General features: G+C 49.3%; 1 pseudogene; it reads right to left on the minus strand.

Moving 5' to 3' along the window:
* Positions 1-9702: 9702 nt before the first annotated feature.
* On the minus strand, positions 9703-21560 carry LOC129482180 (golgin subfamily A member 6C-like; annotated as a pseudogene).
* Positions 21561-23319: the final 1759 nt, after the last annotated feature.

The raw sequence follows: 23319 nt of genomic DNA on the forward strand, positions 1-23319 counted from the left end.
CAGAATGTTGAAGGCATTTTTCTGTTGTCTTCTAGTTTCCAACATTGCTCTGAAGAGGTCCCATACCATTGTGATTTGAATGTGACCTTTTAAAAAATCTGGAAGCTTTTAGGACTCTCTGTCTTTCTCTTTTTGGTGATTTTAAATTTTACAATATATGCCTTGGTCTATTTTAATTTGAGGGAGCACTCATTGGATTGTTTTAATCTAGAAACTTGTGCCCTTCAGTTCTTGAACTGTTGTTGTATTATTTATTTGATAACTTTCTCACATTTTCTCTTTCTGGAACCCTTAATATTCAGCTATTCTCTCACTTTCTTATTTTTAAACATTTTACACTTTTTCATCTCTATTTTCTTTTCTATCCTCCCTTCCTCCTTCCCTCCTCTCTCTCTCTCTCTCCCTCCCTCCCTCCCTCTCTCTCTCTCTCTCTCTCTCTCTCTGTCTGTCTTTCTTTCTTTGAGTCTCGCTTTGTTGCCCAGGCTGGAGTGCAGTGCCACAATCATAGCTCACTGCAGCCTCGAGCTCCCAGGTGCAAATGATCCTCCTGCCTCAGCATCCCGAGTAGCTGGGACAACAGGTGTGTGCCACCACACCCAGCTAATTTTTTAATTTTTAATTTTTTTTAGAGATGGGGTTTTGCCATGTTGCTCAGGCTGGGCTTGAACTTCTGGACTCCTCCCTCAGCCTCCCAAAGTTCTGGGATTACCGTCGTGAGCCAGCGTGCCCAGCCACCTCTTTCTATTTTCTAGGAGGCATCTGATTTATCTTTACTTTATAATCCTTCTATTAACATTTTCATTTTTTTATTGTACTTTTAATTTCTTAAACTTTCTCATTCACTAAATACATATTGCGTGTCTCATATCTGAAATACTTAGGGCCAGAAGTGTTTTAGATTTTGGATTTTTTTTGTTTGAGTATTTGCATTATACTTAGCAGTTCAGAATCCCCAGTCTGAAAGTCCAAAATCTGAAGTACTCCAAAGATCATTTCCTCTGAGCATCATGTTAGTGCTCAAATGTTCTGGATTTTGGAGCATTTGGATTTTGGGATTGGAGATGCTCAACCTGTGTACCTTTTGATCCTATTCTTGTTTCATGGGTACAGTATGGTCTCTTATCTCTGTGAGGTTATTACTTACATGGATTTGACTTTTTTCTTCTGTTCCCTGAAATGTTTTTCTTTCCCTTGGGTTATTTTTAAAAAAATATTTGTTTCATGTTAACAGTTTTCTTGGCCAGGTGCAGTGCTCATGCCTGTAATCCCAGCACTTTGGGAGGCTGAGGCAGGCTAGCCTGGCCAACATGGTGAAACCCTATCTCTACTAAAAAAAAAATACAAAACAATTAACCAAGCACTGTGGCTGGTGCCTGTAATCGCAGCTACTCAGAAGGCTGAGGCAGGAGAATCACTTTGAATCCAGGAGGTGGAGGCTGCAGTGAACCGAGATTGTGACACTGTGCTCCAGCCTGGGCAAAAGAGACAAACTCTGTCTCAAAAAAAAAGTTTTCTTAAAATGCATTGGCTGTATTTCATGTATAGCAAGGAGATGTAGAGACACTAATTGGGCAGTTTGTGGATTTAGGCAGGACTTTTCCAAGTCACTGCTGAAAGACTGCTTCAGATGGGGCTGTTTTGGGGAGATCCTCTAATGTCAGTATCTGAGGTCATTTTTCTGAGTGAACCAGTTTCCCCAGAGAAGAATCCTCTTGACTTTTCCCGGGAGAGTATGTCTGGCTGCAGCATCCAAGTGGGGAAGGGGCGTGGCGTGTTTCTTACCCTTCAATGTGTAGACTTTTGCTTGTCCCCTTTCCTCTGTAGGTCCTTCTGCCTTGGGCCTTCATGTATGTCCAACATTCCTGGGCCAGAGCCTCCTGGTTCACCCTCTCCAGGGAGTGATCCCCAGCCCTCTGCTGGGTGGCAGGTGGCCGTCACTTGGCTACTCAGGGTTGGGGAGGGGATCTAGGGTCTGATCAGTTCTTACAGACTTTCAGCCCCACTGTCTTCAGCCCTCCTGGCCCTAAGGCCCGGAGGGGTCCCTGGAAACTCAATTCCTGAACCTTTCCAGGCTTCTCCTTCTGGGTGGTTCCTCCCTGCAGGCATCTGACTCTCAGCTTTCATCACTCGACCAAGTCAGCTACTGCCTGGCCATCTGCTTCCCAGCTTCCAGAATCTTGTTGACATCCTTCATTACCCATCATCAGCCGTTATGGATTTATGCCTTGTTTATTTCCTCTACTGTCATCATAGTGGAGTCTTGGAAGGGAGCAGCGATAAATCTGTCTGCTCAATGTGCCATGTTTTTCTAGAAGTCCACTCACTGTGGGGTTTAAGCAGGGATGTGACCAGGTCCATTAGGGATGTAAGAGCAAGGATGCTGGCCTCCAGTGGAAGAGGGATTGCTGGGGTGGGGAGTGGGATTGGAAGCGGAGAGGAGTTTTCTTTGGTGGTTAGACTGGCCGTGCATGGTGGCTCATGCCTGTAATCCCAGCACTTTGGGAGACTGAAGCAGGTGGATCCCTTGAGGTCAGGAGTTCGAGACCAGCCTGGCCAACATGGTGAAACCCCGTCTCTACTAAAAATACAAAAATCACCTGGGTGTGGTGGTGCATGCCTATAATCCCAGCTACTCGGGAGGCTGGCGCAGGAGAATTGCTTGAACCTGGGAGGCAGAGGTTGCAGTGAGCCGAGATCATGCCACTGCAGTTCAGCTTAGGTGACAAAGTAAGATTGTCTTGGGAAAAAAAAAAAAAAAACAACCTAGACTGTGGCCCAGGCTTCTACGTGTGTTGGCAGACAAGTTATATTATCCCTTAAGCCTCAAAAAATGGACATGATGATGGGCCTGCCTTGTGCATGTGATATGAGGAATAAGTGAGAAAACACGTGTAGTGCTTAGCACAGTGCCTGCCACACAGTAAGCATTTCACACACGCTCATTACTATTCCTTCCACTGTTACCAAGTGGTAGATGGGATGGACTTGAACCAGGGAAGTGGCCTGAAGGTGGGGAGGAGGGTGTGTCTCCTTCCCCAGAGAGAGGCAGAGAATGAGAGAATGGCTTCAGAAAATCAGAATAGTAGCTGACCCCACAGCACCCCCAGGGCTTGTTCCCAGCTGCCCCGACCCAGGGTGCCACCCAACACCCTGGCTCTAGGACAGACAGACAAGTCTCTGTCCTCATTCAGCTGCTGGAATGCTTGAGGGACTTGGCTCAGGGCCTGGGGTGAGGGTGGGAGGACAGGGTGAGAGTCAGAGCCAGCCGGGGCCTCCCAGAGCCTTGGCACCGGAGAGAGCCAGACAGAAGCAGAGCAATACGTGCCTCCCCAACGGAGGGGTGTTTGGGGGGAAGAAGAACCCCATCCTCCCAAGGTCCTTTCACACTTTCTCCTTTGCATTCTGGGAGTCAGGCAGCAGGGCTCTCCCAAGGCCCACGAGGTGGAAGGAAGAGGGGTGTGCCGAGGTGGGGAGGGTGGCAGCAGCCTGTCTCCCAGCCTGCAGCCTTTGGTCTCCTTGCTGGGAATGGGACAGGAGAGAGAGGATGGGCCCCACCCATGCAGGCTGGGGGGACAGAATGAGATTCACCAAAGTGCCAAATGGTCAGGCAGTGTTTCTAGGACTTGGGGGCGTCTCAGAGGCACTCACAGACCACCCTCTCATCCTGACTGGTCCTGAATTCCTTTGGCTTCCTGCGTATAGATGCTTATCCGGCCAGGTAGACCCACAGGGCTGAATCCAAACTCGTTCTTGCTGTGTCCACAGACTCCATGTCCATCGGGCCCTGTGTGTGGGGACCGTGGTAAAGGAGACAGACCTCCAGGTGCCTGTCCTCCAGGCCCTCACACTGGGGGGAGATGGACAGATGACAGTTGGGGATGATTGGCACTGAGGCACGCAGTCCTCGTGAGTCTGTAGGAATGGGGAGAGGGGCACCAAGCCCTCCTGGGGTTGGGAACAGTGACTCGGAGAAGGAGCCTGCCTTCTAAAGGCCGACTTCCACCCCGAGGAAGAAGGGTGCTGCTCTAAGTGGAGGGCAGGCTGGGCAGAGGCTGGGGCCATGCGAGTGTAGGGTGGGGCAGAAGCACCCTCAGGAGGTGGTGGGGGAGTGCTGGAGGGTATTCTCAGTGAAGAGCCCACCGAGTGCCGGCTACCTGGTGATGGTGTCACGTGGCGCCTTGGCAGATGAGCCACGCAGCCTGGACCCTGTGCAGAGCTTCTCCCAGGAGGCAGTGGACACAGGCAGGGTCCTGTACCTGCATTCCCGCCCTGAGGCCTGGAGCGATGCTTTCTCGCTGGATGTGGCCTCAGGCCTGGATGCTCCCCTCGAGGGCATCCATGTGGAGCTGGAGGTGCTGCCCGCTGCCATCCCACTGGAGGTGCAAAACTTCAGTGTGCCTGAGGGTGGCAGCCTCACCCTGGCCCCTCCACTGCTCTGCATCGCTGGGCCCTACTTTCCTACTCTCCCGGGCCTCGGCCTGCAGGTGCTGGAGCCACCCCAGCATGGATCCCTGCAGAAGGAGGATGGACCTCAAGCCAGGACCCTCAGCGCCTTCTCCTGGAGATAGGAATGGCTGTGAGAGAGGCCCAGGGGCTGCAGCCCAGCTCTGGGGGCAGAGTAGAGGGAGCCCCAGGGACTCCCAGTCTGGGGGTTATACACAGAGAGGAGACGGGGAGTCACATTTCAGAAGCACCTATGCTTTAAATACTGTATCTCCTTTCTTCCTTACAACTCCTCGGAGCCAGAACTTATGGTCCCCATTTTCCACCAATGGAAAATGAAGCCCTAAAAGAGTCAGTCTCCTCCTGCACCCAAAGGCAGGGCGTGAAGCATGCTGCTGGGGCCTGACTGCCAGCCCTGGGCCTGCCTCTAGGTGGAAGAGCAGCTGATCCGCCTACGTGCATGACGGGAGCCAGACACTGACAGACAGTTTTGTCCTGATGGCTAACACCTCCGAGATGGACCACCAGAGCCATCCTGTGGCCTTCACTGTCACTGTCCTGCCTGTCAATGACCAACCCCTGGTCCTCACCACAAACACAGGCCTGCAGGTGAGAGTATTCCTGGGACCAGCCCCCATTTCTGCTTCCAGAAAGAGGCCAGCGTCCCCTACTTCCTGGCACGGAGCTCCCCGTCTCTGAGCCTCAGTTTCCTCCTCTGCAAAATGGGGACACTGCCACATGCCTCATGGGGTTATTGGAAGGAGAGATGTGAGATTGTGCTGAAATAGAACATAGGTGGGAGATTTTGTTACTGGACACTTGCAAGTGTGGTAGGCAGACTTCTGAGTGGCCACAGGTGGCTCTGCTGTTCCTTCTCCTGTGGCTCAGGACCAGAACACCTGACAGAATCACTTACAAACCTTTAAGGGCAGGCATCAGGGTGGGAGCCATTAAGCTTCCCACCTTCTCCCAGCAAGTGAAGGCCACAGCTTTGCTCCCCAAACTCCTGCCCCTTGTGCCACAGCAGAGCAGGGCCCCCATTTTTGCAGAGGTGGAAGTTGAGGCCCAGACATGGGATGGAACTTCTCCATGGTTGCAAAAGTAGTTCTGGTGGAGCAGAAAGGGCATGGCTTTACAAAGCCCACATGGCAGGGCTTTGAACGCCAGCTTCTGGGGTGCGTCCTCCTCGGTCAGCAGAAGCCACTGGAGGTTCCACAAGGGGGCTGACTTGGGCTGTCTGTGACATGGGGCACCGAGGGAACTTTGGTGGTCTAGGATGTGTCCATAGAGGGTGGCCTCATGGTGCGGAGGCCACAGAATAGTGGGACACAGCACCCTAGAACCACAGGCCAGGACGGCTATGTGGCAGCATGGCCACCAGGTGGTGCCATCCACCCGTGTTTGCTCCGGGAGCCCAGGGCTGGGGTCCTGCCCCCCACATTATGGCCTCTCCTGCCAGGGCTGGGCCTGAGGGTTCCCTGGGGCCAGGGGAGGAAGCCCAGGAATGCCAGAAGGCTCTGTTTTCCGGACATGTGAGTCCCACTGCAGCTCTGCCTGGTTATGCTGACAGAGGCCTGGTTTTATTTTATCACATGACTTAAAAAAAATCCCATAACTTTCTTGTCATAACTTTTTAAAATACTTTTCATAAAACATTTTTCTACTTTTTTCTACAACTTCTTTTGCCACAGCTTTTCCACAGCATTTTTTATCCCATAACTTTTTCATCCCACAACTTTTTAAAATTCCCATAACTTCTTTTTAGTTTATGTTCCTTTAATAAACACACTTGCATAGTTACATTACAATTTTGTAAAACTAAAACCGATTATCTCGGCCGGGCGCGGTTGCTCACGCTTGTAATCCCAGCACTTTGGGAGGCTGAGGGGGGTGGATCACGAGGTCAGGAGATCGAGACCACGGTGAAACCCTGTCTCTACTAAAAAAAAAAATACAAAAAATTAGCCGGGCGTGGTGGCGGGCGCCTGTAGTCTCAGCTACTTAGAGAGGCTGAGGCAGGAGAATGGCATGAACCTGGGAGGCGGAGCTTGCAGTGAGCCGAGATTGAGCCACTGCACTCCAGCCTGGGTGAAAAAGTGAGACTCCGTCTCAAAAAAAAAAAAAAAAAAAAACCGATTATCTCATGCCAAGTGTGCCCAGCATTTGCACAGTCTCAATACTTTTAATACTATAGTTTTCAAGACACATAAAATTTTAAGGCAAAAACAGCACTTTGCAACAATTTATTACATTACAGTAGCAGCACAGTAGCAGTCAATAATGCCACTTTAGACAAAAGTCAGTATTTCCATTATACATTCTGTTTACAGGAATTCATAAATTGGTAAAAGTCATTCTAAGAAAACTTGGCAAATAAAGGTTTGGACTGGAATTGGCATCTCTACTTTTCCTTCCTCCAGTTTCTTTGTTTAAAACTACAGTATTCATATTTTGACATGTTTTAACTTATCTCAAAACATTAACATAGCAGTTACATTTTTGAATAGTTATTTTAAAGTGACTGTAAGATAAAGTTTTAGAGAAAGTATTATGGATAGGGCTGAGTTACATTTTCACATTTTCTAAAAATCAGCTTTGGTTTTAGAACTGAATTTTTTCATTTCTGGAAAACCTATCAGGTTTAATCAGATACTTTAAAAATAATGAACATATATTGCAATCTTTAAATAGCTATTTTGATTCTTTACTTCCTACAGAAATTCAACTTTATTCCGTTGAACTCACATTTTAAAATTCTATATTTCTGATGAACTCTAACCTTCTAATGTTGCCTTCTAAGCAAATTGAAAGCTGCCTTATACTGAATGAGAAAGAGAACAAATACTTGGCTGAATGAGGTATTGCAAAAGACCGCATGAGCTTTGAAGAAAGACTTAAGTTATTGTCACAGGATTTCCATTCTTTGTAGCTTTTTCTGAAACACAGGACAAAATACCTACACAAAGGGTGGTATTTCAGTTAACATAGTACATTTATTTTCCAGATTGACATCCAGCTTAAATATGCCAGTGTGTGATTTAATCCATAGGTACCTGATGAACACATTATTGTCAGATTGGTTACAGATGCTAAACGCTATCTGAAGGTCATTCCTAGTCATTTATCAGGGTAAAAGTGAAGTGATTTGAACTATAAACATTCCTTTGAAATAATTTATGAATGTATTAGGTAAACCCAGTTTCAGAATTATAAAGAAAACCTGTTAGACCAAATAAGGTGGCTCATTAACCGTGGTACGATTTCTAGCCCAAGCGTTTAAAATGGACTTAAAGTAACTGTCTTTCAAGTGAACTCAAATAATGCAAAAGTGGCAAGTTCACAAAATAGAAGGCAAGAACAGGACCTTAAGTCCATTTTAAACCCTGAGGCTAGAAATCGTACCACTGCTAATTAGCCACATTATTTGGTCTAACAGTTTTTCTTTATCATTCTGAAACTGGGTTTATCTAATACATTGATAAATTTACACAATTTGGAAGAGTCGGTTGAAGTCACAATAACCCAATATTTGCACTCTCTCAGTGAATGCAGGCAAATCTGTTATTTCATCTGTAAAATCATATTATTGCTCTCCTATTAATGTCATATTTATAAAAGTATCATGAGGTTGTCAAATGCTAAAAATGGAGATGGTCTAGTAACTAGAAATCCCATCCCAGAGAGTGCACATACATCTCTCCCTGCATCCTAATAATGTGACGTATTTTGGAACACAGACATTAGAACTTCAGGAAGTTTTAGCTGTTGATTCTTTCCCAAGCATCATAAAGTTATGATTTAGGCAATGTATGACTGAAATAACTCATCATGTATAAGCACATTAACATAAATATGGCACAAAATATGCCTCTAACTGAAACCAAGAGGTATAAAAGTGTATTTCACTTTGTGAAGAACTCTGTGAGGAAATATAACTGTGATTGTATAGACACTTTTCCTCATAATACTTTGACTTTCACAAACAGTAGATTGCACTGCGGCTTATAAACATTTTAAGTTGCATAAACTTCGCCTTGATTTTCATATGTAGTATAATACTGTCTACTAAAACTCCTTTTTGTTTCAACTAAGTACTGTCACATATATTGGTTTATAATAATGGTTATTTTTTTAAAAGTGTTTTCCATTCAAAGAAAAGAAGTAAATTCCTATGTCAGAGTAACCAATGTGGTTGAAGAATAGGTATTAGCCAGAGAGGTCTAGATGGTAAAAATCAATCTTCTAGCCTCAAAGAAGCTCCATGAACATAGAGGAAGGCCAAGTGTCACACAGCTTTCCTTCACTCGAATTCATTCTTGACTAGAGCCTGTATGCCTCTTCCAGGGACATTTAAGCTCTTAAAGGATTTCTTAGGATCTTTACTAAATACATTAAGAAGAATGCCAACCAGTGCCCTTTTGTGGACTGGGACATCTATTCATGTGACTAAAACAGGTAACATGAACTCTGACTTTAAAATGTATTGTAGATATAAATGCTCTAAGCTAGAAAAGGTTTTCCACATCCACAGTCAATGATGGGAGCCTTTCATTCCTCAGAAATAATCCCTTTTTAGGTCATCGAGAAAGGGTACAACCGCTGCAGCTCATGATGCAATATCTTCAAGAGCCCAGAGCACATACAAATCCTAAGGGAGCCACCATAGTACAGCGCTCATTCTTGGCACCAGAACACATGAAACACTATCCTGCACACACCTGCCAGAGCAGGCCACTTTCCTCTTCTGTGAGATTTAAAAAGCTCCCCAAAATGTTATTATTCCCATCCCCAACACACAGAAAATAGGAGAAAGGCTGTTTCCAGTTCTCGGCCTTTAAACAACTCTAAAGGTCAGTACTCACAGTGGCATATTACAAAGTAATAAACAGTGCGCACTTGAGGGCAAACCACATATTGAGCTAATGAAGAGCTCACTGTGGTTAGGATTCAATCAAACGTAACAGCAGAACATAAGCACATTTTATCTGAATTCTGTAATGAATATACATGCTGCACTAACATTAAAAAAGCATGGCAGCCTATTCCAAACCAGCAAGAATAGTTTTGTGCAGATAGTGGGTCTTTGTGTGTTTGAACTCCCACTACCTAAGGGCAAACTCGATATGTGTACTAATGACCTACAATTCTCAAAAAAGAAAAATGCTAAAGGATGCCAGAGTGAACATCAGGGAAAGACCCACTCTCCCTTAACTTTTTACAAATAAACTGTAAATTAGAAACACAAATAAACATGAGTGGCTCTAACATTCAAATGGAGTAAATGAATTGTGTGGGAGATTAACCCCATCACTTTTTGTTGTTGTTTTTAAATTTCTTGACCAGCTCTTAGATTATGATGATGTTTACCTCCCTGTTCTTGGCTGCTCGGTAAAAGAATGGCACGCAGGGTTTGCTGGGCAAGCCTGGGTGCTCCTGGGTGTCCTGCATTACAGGAAGCAGCTGCGTGATCTTCTGTGCAGTGGGGTTGTCATGGGGAGAACACTCCCTGGCCGCTCCTGGTGCAGGCTCCATGCTGTTGTCCAGGCTCACCTCATAAAAATCTTCAGAGAGAGGGAGGCGGGGGTCTGAGCACAGTGCTAGCCTCCCCTGCTCCTGCCTGCCCACCCCACCTGAGGGCTCTACTCAGCACTCTGCCCGTTGGCAGCCCCAAGTTCCTGGGGGGCTGGGCCCCTGGAGCGGGCTCATTAACAGGGTTCTGGGCAGCGGTGAGGAATTTGTCATGCCCCTCGTTGTGGTCGCCTACAAGTGGCAACATCAGCTCCTACAGCTCCAGTAGATTCGCCTGAATGGAGGGGTGCTCAGCTGCCACTCCGGAGCCGGCACCAGCGCCCATGTCAACCCCCACCCCCACAAAGATGTTGCACACCCTACCTTCATTTCCTCCTCATTCTGGGCCAGAATGATGGCATCCTCCATCTCCTGGTGCGCGTGTTTGGCACTGCCCCCTGGCTCTCATGTATGGTGATGTACTCTCCTGAGAGAGGACACGGCTCAGACACTGGGGCCCCTCCAACGGCCCTGCAGCTCCCCCTGCCATGCCCTGGCCTCCGGCTCACTCATGCCATCTGTCGCTCCAGAGGGCTGGATGACTCCAAGCTCTAGTTTCTCCACCTGCTCCTTCCCGTCCGCCTTCTCCTTCGGGAGGTCCATAAAGCTGCTCTGGAGCCAAAATAATGGGGTCACATCTCGGGAGTGACCTGTCCTGCCCCACCCCCACTTTTCTAAGCCCATGCCAGGACTCACTCACCTTCACCTGCTCCATGGCCTCCTTCAGGACCCAGTAGCTCTCCCCACACACAAACTCACCCCCAGTCCCTGGGGCCGGGGCCTCTGCCTCTGGCTCCTTCCAGGCCGAGGCCACCAGATGAGCCAGCTGCAGGCAGCACAGCCTTCGCACCTTCCGCTGCCCACATAGCCGTGCCTGCTCCTCCTGGGAACTGGCTCCAGCGGAGTTGAAAAATGCCACTTGAAGGCAAGGGGTCAGTATTCTTGTAGGGGCATACACAGAACAAATGGGGCAGGGAGGTGAAGCACAGCCCCTTCCCTTGGGGCCTCAGAGAGTGCACCTGTTACAGGTGAAATGGCGTCTGACCACTGGCTCCCAGAAGGGGTGAGGGTCCAGAGCAATCAGAAGGCGGGAAAACCAAGAGCATAAGGGGGTCTGGGAGGGACCACAGAGGAAGGCGGCAAAGTAGGAGCAGGGAAAGTCAGGCTCACCGTGGCCTCCCGGCTCTCCAGGTCCTCTGGGATGTTTGGCGTGGGCCGAGGCGCCTCCTCCTCCCCACCGTCCAGATCTTCTCTATCTCCTGTGGGGAGGTGGCCAGAGGGGTCCTCATACAACCCAACAAAGGTGGTACTGTGAGCCCACCACTGTCCCCACCCTTACTGTGTAACCCTGAGCCAGACCCTCCCCAAAGGGGAATGAGCTGCTGTTCTTTATTTTTCATTTTAAGAACCAAGATCTTGCTACATTGCCCAGGCACAGTCCCACTACTTGTCAGTGCGGGAGTCCTGACCTGCTCCCTTTCTGATCTGGGCCAGTTCATTCATCCTTAGGCAACCTGGTGGCCCCCTGTTCCCAGGAGGTCACCATGTTGATGCTGAACTTAGTGCAGACACCCAGTTGGCATAATGACCAGCTGTTCTAAAGGTCTCTTCCAACTCCTCAATCCTATGCTGCTAACAGTCCCCCCTTCCTCCTGGGGCTCTCTCCTCTTCATCTGAGTGGTCTCCTGTACCTTCTCCAGGGAGAGCCATGAGGCTCAACTGGGTCTCCAGCTGCTGGTTCCGCTGGCTGGCAGCTTCTAGGCGCTCCTAAGGGGACAGGAAACAGAGTGAGAAGGCACGGAGGTTGCCAGGTCATTCCCCTCGGGGGCCCATCCTCAGCAACTCCCTTCCCTGGGTCTCCTGCAACTTTTGGCGGGCCATCTCAGCCACCGCTTTGCCCCAAGCTTCCTGCTGCTGCAGCTGGTCCATGAGCTGGGTGTGCAGCAGTAACTGCCTGTGCAGCGCCTCCTTCTCAGAGGTCAGCTGCTGATAGGTGGCCACGTACTGCTGCAGGTGACCCAGGTACTCGTCTCACTGCTGCTGCAGACTCTGAGACTCTTGGCTCTTCAGCTCCACCTGCAGGAAGTCCCTGGGCATGAGGGCACATGGTGGCTGGCTTCCAGATTCTGGGCCCATTAATAGGGTAGCCAGGGCACTGTGGGGGCTCTGTCACCTGCCCAGGACCCTGGTCCCCTGCTCCAGGCCTAAGAGACTTCCTCCCTTGCCTAGAACCCCATGCCTCCTTCCCCAGCCTCAAATCTCACATCCTTCTTCCCACCATTTAAACTGTAGGCCACAGACTGGTGGAAAAGCAGAGGGAGCCAACCACCATCTGCTAAGTGTGCTACATGCCTAATGCTTTCCATGTATTCTCCCATTCAATTCTCAGTGCCTCTGCAAGGAAAATGCTAACTTCCTTTTGAAGTTACAGAAACAGAGACTAAGAGATGAACAGTAGTTGAATGGTGACCAGCGGAACCGAGGCCGGAATCCAGTTTGAATCTAAGGAGGCTTTTTTGTTTTGTTTTGAGACAGTGTCACTCTGTGGCCCAGGCTGGAGTGCAGTGGTGCAATCTCAGCTCACTGCAACCTCCACCTCCCGGGCTCAAGTGATTCTCACGCCTCAGCCTCCTGAGTAGCTGGGATTACAGGCATGTGCCACCATGCCTGGCTAATTTTTTTGTTGTTGTTTTAATTTTAGTAGAGACGAGGTTTCGCCATGTTGGCCAGGCTGGTCTCAAACCCTTGACCTCAAGTGATTCTCCCGCCTCAGCCTCCCAAAGTGCTGGGATTACAGGCACGAGCCACCGTGCCCGGCATAAGGAGCCTCTTATACCACCATCTCTTCCCCTATGATTGGGGGAATCCATGCCTCTAGCTGGGATGATGATGTCCACATCTGAGAGGAGCCCAGGGATACCCACCTCTAAAAGTCACAGGGCAGGAAGCAAGAAACATTCATAGGGCTGCCCTGGAGGGTGCTGGGGTCACCTGCCCCCTAGCTGGAGCTGCCTTTGGCCTGGCACCTCCCCTCCCGAGGCTGGTGCCCGCCTCCCAGCCCTTCTTGGATGGGGCAGAGGTTACCATCTTCTTCACCTCGCCTGGCTTCTCCTGCAACTCGTTTGCTTCCTGCTCCAATTGCAGTGCGCTCTTCTCGTTGTTCTGCACAGACAGAAGCAATCAGTGGCCATCCGCTGCAGCTGGGGACCCCTGAACTTGGTGTCTGCCTCCCATGTCACCGGGAAGGGTGGAGGCAGGTTAGAAAAATCATCCCCTCTCCCCCACAGCCCTCAGAGGAGGGCCTGATGAGCTCTGGCTCACAGGTGCCTTTAGAAGTACCATTTCATGTGAGGGCTACACTGTCCCATTTTACAGGTGGGGAAACAAAGGCCTGGAGGGATAGGGATGAGGGCAGGCTCCCCAGGTGGGGCAACCCACCAGATCCTCGAAGCCGCGCTGTGGCTCGGCCAGCTGCTTGTCGAGCCTGTGGTTCTGGGAGTGTGTGAGCCTCTCTTCCTGCTTTCGCAGCGTCGCCTCCTCCTTTCGCAGCCTCCCCTCCGCCTTTCGCAGCCTGCCCTCCGCCTTTCATAGCCTCTCCTCCTCCTCCTTTCGCAGCCTCTGCTCCTGCTTTCGCAGCCTCTGCTCCTCCTTTCGCAGCCTGTCACCCTGCTCCTGTAGCATCTCCTGCTGCTCCTGAAGCTTCTGGTTTGTCTCACACAGTCTCTCCCGCTCCCACAGCATCCGCTCCTCCTGCTCTCGGAGCCTCTGCTCCTGCTCCTGGAGCCTCTGCTTTTGTTCCTTGCTCAGGAGACTCAAGGCCTGGTTGTTTTCCACCTGGGATTGGAGCTTTCCCTCCAGTACCTCCACTTCCTTCCTCAGCTGTTTGGCCTCATCTTGCAGCCGCTCCAACTCAGAGGTCCCTGCTGAGCCCCAGGGTGCCGGGGACTGGGGCTCAGCTGAGAAATGAAGCAGACAATAAGGGCCTCTGGATTCCCCACCCCCCCACCCCCCTCCAAAAAAACCCTCCTCTTGATGCATAGCTCCTCTCAGGCTTCCCAAACTTGGCCTCACTGCTAATGATTCCTCGCACCCGATGGTAGCCAATTTCCAAGCCACTTTCACATAGAGAGCACTGTGGGTGGCTGACAACGGACACCCCTCCCTCTTTGCTGATGGGGACCCTGAGGCTATGGAGATGACAAAACTTGCCGTCTTCTGGCACAGACCTCTTTCCCTCTGCCTCAAAGCCCTTACATCCACCCACCTCCCTGGGGCATTCTAAGCCACCCCCACAGACCTCTGATGCCACTCCTGCTCCCAGGTCACACCAGCCCCATCTTACCTATCTGGTTGTAGAGTTGGGACAAGCTCCTCTCCAGCTCCTCTATCCGCTGTATGTCACGTTTCTTCTCCTCTTTCAATGTAAGAGTCTGCCCAAAGCACAGGGGAAAGGGCCCTGGAGAGAGGGGCTGGTGGCTGGACAGGCTACCATCTCCCTCTCTGCCCCCATCTCCACAAAGCCCAGACCCATGACCACCTCTGGCTGTACTATTCCCATTTTACAGATGCCCAGAAAGATCCAGTGACCTATCTAAGATGGGGGGCTGAAGGGTCAGGTCTCACCTCCACCGACATTTTCCTCATCCTCTCCTGCCACCGGGCCCTCTCTGCTTTTATATGATAAGAATACTCGTTTCTCTCTAATTCCACTTGTTTAAGAGACTCTGTCATCTGCAAGAAATTGGCACAGAAGTTAGGAAGGGCTGTCACTGGTCCTCACCTGCTCCAGGCCACCTGGGGTCATCTTCCTTCCACATCCCTCCCTCTGCAAAGCCTCACCTGTGTCATGTGGGCGTTCAGCAGCGCCCCCTTCTTTAGGGTCTGCTTTAACCGCCGCTGGAGGATCGCTTCACTGCAGCTCGAGGACTGGATGGTGAAGAGTGAGAAGTTTCCATCTGGGGAGCCCAGGCAGTGCCCCTTAAAAGGGCTAGGGCTAGGCTCAATATACAATTCGGTTAGTAAAGATCAAGGCATTTCCAAGCCCGTGGCCTGGTTATTAAAAGAACTCAGTAAAGTTGGAAGGGACAGGGAAAGAGATCGAATTTACAGCTGGCTAACAGAGGCCCAGAGAGATCAGATAATATTGCTATTGTTATTGCTGTTATTACTACCACTGTTTGAACTGTTATGGAGTGCTTCACCAGGTTCCATGCTAGCAATCCCATTTAATCCTCACAACCACCATATAAGACAGTTACTAGGATTACCTCTACTGTGTACATGAAAAACATGGAGTGTTTGAGGTGAAGGGCTTGCCTAAGATCACTTAGACAGAGCTGGGATTTGAACACCCAGGTCTATCTGATTCTCTAAGCCCATTTTTCTTGCTGGGGGTGGGGGCACAGATAGGAAGGGGAAAATTAATCTTTTGTTCACTTTTTGAAAAGATGATACATTCGCATAGTCTAAAACTCAGAAGGTACAGAAGGGAAGTGTCTCCCAGGCACCCTGTTACTCTCTCCTGAGTTTTTTTATGAATGCTTGCAGACATGTTTTATGTATCTCATCATAGCATGTACACACACATACACACACACACACACACAAACACACATTTCCTCTCTCTACAGAAATGGTAACATACTAAAGGTACTCTTCTGTACCTTCACAGTACAAGTACCAAATACCCCACCTAGGACTTAGCCAAGGCCACAGCCAGGTAAGGGCAGGGCAGGCACTTGGCCTCTGAGCTCTGCATCCAGTGCTCACTCCCCACAGTGCCCCCCAACTCACCCACAGCAGCTGACTCAGCCCCAGGCTGCCTCTAACAACCATACACAAAAGTAGTGAGAAATGACCATGCTGACTTCTGGGCAGGACACTCCATCCCGCAGAAGGGACCTTTAGGCTCACTCCTCCATCTGGGAAGCCAGGCTGCCAGGGGATGGGGCAGCTGGTTGGACTCACCCTGTCCTCTTCCCGCTGCTGTGTAGACACAGCACAGAGAGCCCGCTCCAATTCTTGAATACGCTGTAAGGAGTATTGCAGGCGGCCAGCCAGATCCTTGGACTCTTCTGTAATGAGAGAGGTTGAGATGGGGCCCAAAGGACTCCCCCTAAAGACCTGTCAAAGTGCCAGGTTGAAGGATGATGGGATGCCCAGATTCCCACCTTCGAAGTGTTGGGCAGCACGTTTAGTATGGTAAAGGGCGGTCTTCAAGTCTTCCTTTTCCAACGTGAGGATGTTGATTGCCTGGAATTGAATGTTTGGGAGAAAAGCCAAGCAAGTGCTGAAAGAGAAGGAAAGAAACATTCTCGGGAGGACAGGAGAAAGCTCCCCACCCGCCACTCACCTCTAACTGCTCCGTTTGTGTTTCGTGTATTTCCTTGTTTGCTTTCTTTGCCTATAGGAAGACAGAGCTCTTACCACAGGGAGGCAGAGATGGCATAGCAAGAGACACACCCCCGGAATGCCACCAATGCCCCAGGACAGGCCCACCCATGGGACCAGGTTATCAGGGATCCTGTGGGGATGGGGTGGAATCTGAGTGGTCAGCCTTCTTCCCCAGGCTGGGAGTGGGCGAGACGAGATTTGGTGCCTCTACATCTGAGTGCCACCCAAACCCGGCAGTCATGTTGTGAGCAAAGAAATCACGTTACTTCTTCCAGCTGATGTTTCAGTTTTTTCTTCTTCTGTTTCTGTGGGGAGAGTCAAATTCAGGTGACTGAGGGTGGCCCCCTCAACTCTACTCCCCAGACCAGGAAGCGGTAGGCAGGGGTCAGGAATGGATTTTAAAGGCAATGTACTCAGACCCAATGGCAAGAACTGGTCAACTCTCCTCAAGCTCCCAAAGACAGAGGATTTGTGTCTTTGTTGGCTTTTGCCCACGGCCACAGAACTCAAAGTCTCAATCTGGATTCTCTCGAAAGGACGGTAACATAAACCTCTAGAGACGGAGACTGAGAAAGACCCACCCTTCTGCCAGCTTGTGATTTAGAAAGGTGCCTTCATTCCACAAACAGTTACTGAGCACATACAGGACAATTATGGTTCTTCACAGCAGTTATAGGATGGAAAAGGACAGACAGGAGCCCTTGGCCCTCAGGTTTCCATTCTAGAGGCCTTTAAATCTTGGACTTTCAGAGCTAACAGAGACCTTTGATGCTCTACCTCCTCCAGAAACATGAGCCCAAGGAGGAGAGGTGGCTTGTCCAGACTCAAAGAGGAAATTAGGGACTGAGTCAGGGCAGAAATATGGGGCCCCTGGCAACCAGTCAGGCTAGCGCTTCCCTGAGAGGTGACAACCCCAGGGCATGTGTGGCAATGATTGGAGTGGGGTGTCTGGAGGAGAGAGAGTTGGCAAAGAGGGCAGCGACAGAAGAGCCATGCTGCATGCTCCTTGCTCTGGGGTCCCTCCAGGTGAGGCCTGGGTGCTCCAGCTCCCCATGTGTCCTTGGCATCAGGGGCCCCCAACTCCTTTCTTCAGGGCCCCAAGGGGAACTAAGGCCCAGGATTGGCAGCGTGGACTCACGGGACCCCACTGGACTCTTACCAATGATTCTATGTTTTCATTTAGTTCATTGATTGTTGTGTAGCTTGACTGTAGGGCTACTTCCAGTTCTTGGTACCAGCTCTGAGGCACATGCAGACAGGAGGAGTTGGAGGAGGATTGTGGCGAGAGGTAAAGAGAACGATCATTAGGGCTGGGGTGTGTGTGGGCTGTCAGGCTGTCTCAGCTGGCGGAGCCCCTGCTGTGAGAGGAGGTTGGAGGGCTGGCCTGCAGGGTCACTGCACCTTGGCCCAAGGCCTCTTACCTCCAGATCCTTCAGGGTAACAGATGATGTGGGAATTATAAAAATGAGAAATTCAAACAAATTACATAGGAAACAGTTATGGATATAGAGAAAGTATAAAACAGCAGGGGTCCGGGCATGGTGGCTCATGCTTGTAATCCCAGCACTTTAGGAGGGTGAGGCGGGTGGATCACTTGAGGTCAGGAGTTCAACACCAGCCTGGCCGACGTGGTGAAACCCCGTCTCTTCTAAAAACACAAAGATTAGCTGGGCGTGGTGGCAGGTGCCTGTAATCCCAGCTACTCAGGAGGCTAAGGCAAGAGAATCACTTGAACCTGGGAGGCAGAGGTTGTAGTGAGCTGAGATCACACCACTGCACTCCAGTCTGGGTGAAAGGGTGAGAGTCTGTCTCAAAAAAAAAAAAAAAAAAGCCCCAAATCCCACATGCCTGCTCTGTATGTTATTCCCAAATTACTTTTAAAATTTAAGGTCTCAAAGTTTCCAAGATGATAAAAGATATGGGGAAGGAAAAACCCCAGTCAATCAAGCAGGTGAAGAGGCAGACATAAACAGGCTGAAAGTTAATGGCAGCAACATAAAACAAGGCAGAGGCCAAGTATCCCCCAAATCAGAGAAGCCTCAGGGGCTTACACAGCTGGAGACAGCAAGCCAGAGAGGGGTCTTGGCACTGCCTCACCTTCCACTTCTCCAATGGGGGAGCACTACCCCATCGGAATGTTTAAGGTTGGACACCACCACCTTCAGAATGTCCTGAATCTACAGGAGGTGACAAGGGAAAAACAAGCGCAGGGGGAGAAAGACAAAAGTGGCTTAGAGAGAAGAAAGAAAATCAGGGCAGGGGGAAGATGTGGGTTCAGGAAAACAAAACGCTGAAGAAGAGCAGAGGAGATTAAAACCATGGCCTGTGCCATTCTTCCAAATGGCCACCCGCTGCCTTGCCAGGGGCAGGAACAAATAGATGGAAAATTCCCCTGAGCGATGCAGTCACAGAGTGGCGTCACCTGACCAATGCAGCTCTTAATACGCTCACTGGACCCCTCTCCTCAGGCCCAGGACATGGGTGATGAATCTGGTAGAGCTCCAGACCTCCACCTCTATTAAAAAAAGACAGACTCCTGAGTAAGGGTTCACTTGAACTAAGGGGGCTCCAGCTAAAAAACAAGTTTGAAAGACACTGATCTTATCCAGTATCATCTTACAGAGGAGGAAACGAAGCCCAGCGGAAGAAGTGATTTTTCTGTGGTCACCCAGCAAGCTGGTGGCAAGTTAGACCTTCTCTTGCTCCTAGTGCCTGGGGCTCTCCTCAATGCACCCTGGGCCCCCTTCAGTGACTCCTATAGGTACAGCCTGATGGCAAGTGGCTGTACTCATTGGCCCAGCTTCCCCTTGAGACTGGGGATCAGGAAAATCAAACAGCAACGACCATTTCCTGAGTATCCTGGGTGTTTACAGCCAGCCATGTACTAGGGATTAACATAAAAACAACAACAATAAGGAATCTCATTTAAACTTCACAAATGGAAGTCAAACAATACTTCCCCGATTTTACAGATGTGAAAAGAGAGGCCCAAAGAGCTCAAGAAGTTTGCCGTAAATCAGATCCCTAGAAGAGGGAGAGGCAGGATTCAAACCCAGAATTCTTAATCAGTACCCAGCAATCTTAACAATTACCCTCCACTGCCCCTTGGGCCCCCTGTCCCCAGGAGCCAGGCCAGCCAAGACTCACATCCCCAGGTGAGTGCCAACCAAAACAAGTGGTTGTCTCAGGGCTACTGCCAGGTTTTTTCTTTTTCATCTTTGCTCGTGCCGGAACACCAGGGCTGTTCCTCTGCTGATATTCTTTTAGCTGTGGGAAAGAAGAGCAGTAACACTCATGAGAACTTCCAGCCTCTACAGCCACATCCTCCTTTATAGTTTTTGCAAAATACTCTTATACACCATCTGATTTAATGCCACCAACAACTGTACAAGGTGTTGTCACGATCACTTAGTGACTGAGAGGGATGGATATTATGGCTAAAAAAAAAGGGCGGGGGCAATAATGGAACTTAAACTCAGTCTTCTGACTCCAAGCTCTGGGGTTTTGCCACGAATCAGTAGCTGCCAGGGACCAAAACCAGAGGCAGAGGTAGAAAAGTAAACATTAAGTAGACAGGAACTGCACTCTGTGTGGGTTACAGTCACACATCCTCACATGTCTGTTAGTGTGAAGTGCACCAGTACCTCTCAAACTTTTATATCAATGTGTCCTCATGGCAGAAGGCAGCTTTCTTGTTAAATCTGGGAATTTATCAGAAAGAGGACAACTCAAGTCTCATTTCAGAGAGAAGTCTGGTATACTCTTAGAAACCTATGTGACTGTCATCCCTAAGTACATTAATGTTTTTTCTCAAGAGAATCAAGGGAAATGGATGCTTCAGAAAGATCTCCCACATTTATCCTGTGGCACCCAATGTACCCCAAGTTGAGATGATATGAGGAAGATTCAAGTTGTCAAGTTCAATTTCCCAAGTTCTAGTCCACAGAAGATGAGCAAATCTCACTCCAGCGACCACTGACTGAAGGACAGTCTGGCCCCAGAACCGTGGAGAATTAGAATATGAGGTGGAGAACTCAGAAAAGAATGTTAAAGTCTCTCTGGAGAGTAGAAGCCTGGGAGAAAACCAAACCAAACCAAACTTGTTCTCCCATCGCCACCCAGAGATACTGTCAATGTTTTGAGCTCACAGGGGAAGTGTAGGCTTTTCACACTGTCAATGTCTATGTGAAGGGAGTAAGGCAGCCTGAAACCTCTTGCCCCTAGGTCCCATAGTCCCCATTCCCCTTCCAGCTGGAAATTTGTGCTGTGACCAGAGGAACCAGAAATGGGGTGAGAATGCTTAGGGGACTGGGTTGTAAGATCAAAGGCCGGTCTTGAAGCAGTAATGAGGGTTCCTGGGGGACTGTGACATCACTACATTCCACTCCTCCTGTGGGGGGGAGGGGAAGAATATCAGTGTGATGGCTGAGTCACCGATTCACAATGGCGGGGCGGGGGGATGTAGGGCTGGGACCCAGGTCCATGGAGACACCAGCCCAAAGAGCCCAGGGATGTCGGGCTTGGGTCAGCAGGAGGGGAGAGCGGAGTCTGCAGCAGGAAGCCCCAGGAGTCACCAGCCCAAAGTCACCCAGGGATGACTGGCGAGGGTGGGGCCTGGGGCTGGGGGGCCCAGGTCCTTGGAGAGCCCAAAGAACTCAGGGAGGTCGGGCTTGGGGTGGCAGGACGTGAAGGCTGATTATGGAGCGGGGAGCCCCAGAAGTCACTTGCCCAAAGTCACCCTGGGGTGATTGGTGAGGGCAGGGCCTGGGCTGCTTGCTGAAGGGGCGGGGCTGACTGACAAGACTTTGGTTGGGGGGAGCATAGAGGCGCCAGGGTGGGGGGACCCAGCCCCGTGTGCCTCAAGAGTGGTATGGACTCTGGCAGTGGTCTTGCCATCAAAGGGAATCTGTGGCTGGGTTAGGGGGGCCATGATCTGATGCGTTTTACCTCTTTCTTGGCTGCGGCCAGTTTACTCTGTTGAGTTTCTTCTAACATCGTGGGGTGGGGAGGGGGGCAGGGTTGGGGCCACATCAGCGAACACGTCCAGTCACCTACCAGGCAGCTGTGCGACTGAGCCAGAGGAGGCGTAACCAGGGCACCACTAGAATGCAGAATGGGGCGGGGCCTTAATGCTCCAAGCCCATTGGTCAATGAGAAAGATGAAAGGGAAAAGAGGCGTGGCCAGGCAGCAATGTGTCCAGAGGAACCTGTGGCATCACAAGGAAAGCTGCCCAGGCAACTGCTGTCCCCGTCCACTTGAGGAAAGGGGCGGGGCCTGCCTACTCCAGGAGAGGGGAGGGGCCGGCTTTTGCTTTAAAAGCTTTAAAACTTTAAAAATAAACTTTAAAAAATATATGTGCTTATACTTTATATATATGTGTATCAGTGTGCGTATGTCTACGTGTTCCACCAGAGCTGTCTTCATTATCCAGCTTCTATGCAAGGTCTATGATTTTGGCCTACATTTTTCATCTTCAGATGAAGTACAAGAATTAGCAGTATTACCTCAATTGAGATACAAATCCTATAAAAATGGAAAATCCATAGCACGCTTGATGTTTAATGAAACGGACTATATTATCCAACATTCCAATGAGATAATCACAATGATTTCTCTGTTTTGGAAAAGTTTCTCTTATTCTCCTGCATTATTAAGATTTTTTTTTTTTTAAACAAGAAGCATGTCTAATATCTTTAAAAACACGAAGATTTTGTGCCGGGTGCGGTGGCTCACTCCTGTAATCTCAGCACTTTGGGAGGCCTAGGTGGGTGGATCACCTTAGGTCAGGAGTTCAAGACCAGCCTGGCCAACATGGTGAAACCCCGTCTCTACTAAAAATACAAAAACTAGACAGGTGTGGTCGTGGGTACCTGTAATCCCAGCTACTCGGGAGACTGAGGCAGGAGAATCACTTGAACCCGGGAGGCAGAAGTTGCAGTGAGCCAAGGTCACGCCACTGCACTCCAGCTTGGGTGACAGACTAAGACTCCATCTCAAAAAAGAAAAGTAAAAAATTAATAAAAACACAAAGCTTTCCATTTAGTAAGCACTCAAAGCTCTTTACTGGTTTAAAGCATATACAAGGCCTATTTTTCTAGAATCATCTGGCCTCTCTCTAAGCTTTGCAAATGAAACTGAATTTCTCACTTGACACTTGGCTATGACTTGCAATCATGAAAACCAAGAATTGTGTTGTGTCACTGTGTGTTGCCTGTTACCTGAATTCCACACTAGGCTGGGATCAAGGGTTCAATCTTTCATGATTTGCTCCATAACCTGTGAGCTTCTTTTCCCACACCAAACTAAGCTTTGTTCTAGAGTTCTACAATTTACCGTTAGTAGACAAGAGTGGTTCTCAAAAATGTAGTCTCTGGACTAGCAGCACCAGCAGAACCTGAGAACTTTTTATAAGTGCAAATTCTCAGGCCCCACCCTGGACCTGGTGACTCAGAAACTCTGGAGTTGGGCTCAGCAATCTGTGCTGCAGTGATCCCTCCAGGTGTTCATGAAACTCCGGCATACAGCAGGTAGAAAAACGTGTTTCCTTCTGTAGGTCCAAAGCCAGGGATGCCATATGTTCTGTCTTGATATGAAACAATGGCAAGCAATTAAAAGACATAAATCTCCTTCCTACTCCCACCCTCCACCCAATGTGTTTTATTTTTATGAGTTAAATAAGAAAACAAATGGCAATCAGAGATTCAGTCTAAAAAGTATATTTACAAGTGTCAGTTCTCATCCAGCCTGATCTCATCCAATACCATTTACACCCTCTTACCTCTCAAGTTTTAAAAAAGTATCTTCACAACGTAAGTCTCAGGCACACTAGCAGTTCTGTAATAAAACACCAAGTAAATCAGAATGTCCAAACTTACTAGAGAAGAAAAGTGGAATCATTGACTCTATTTTCAAAT

The sequence above is a fragment of the Symphalangus syndactylus genome, chromosome 5 (assembly GCF_028878055.3).
Source record: "Symphalangus syndactylus isolate Jambi chromosome 5, NHGRI_mSymSyn1-v2.1_pri, whole genome shotgun sequence".
In the NCBI taxonomy this organism is placed as follows: domain Eukaryota; kingdom Metazoa; phylum Chordata; class Mammalia; order Primates; family Hylobatidae; genus Symphalangus; species Symphalangus syndactylus.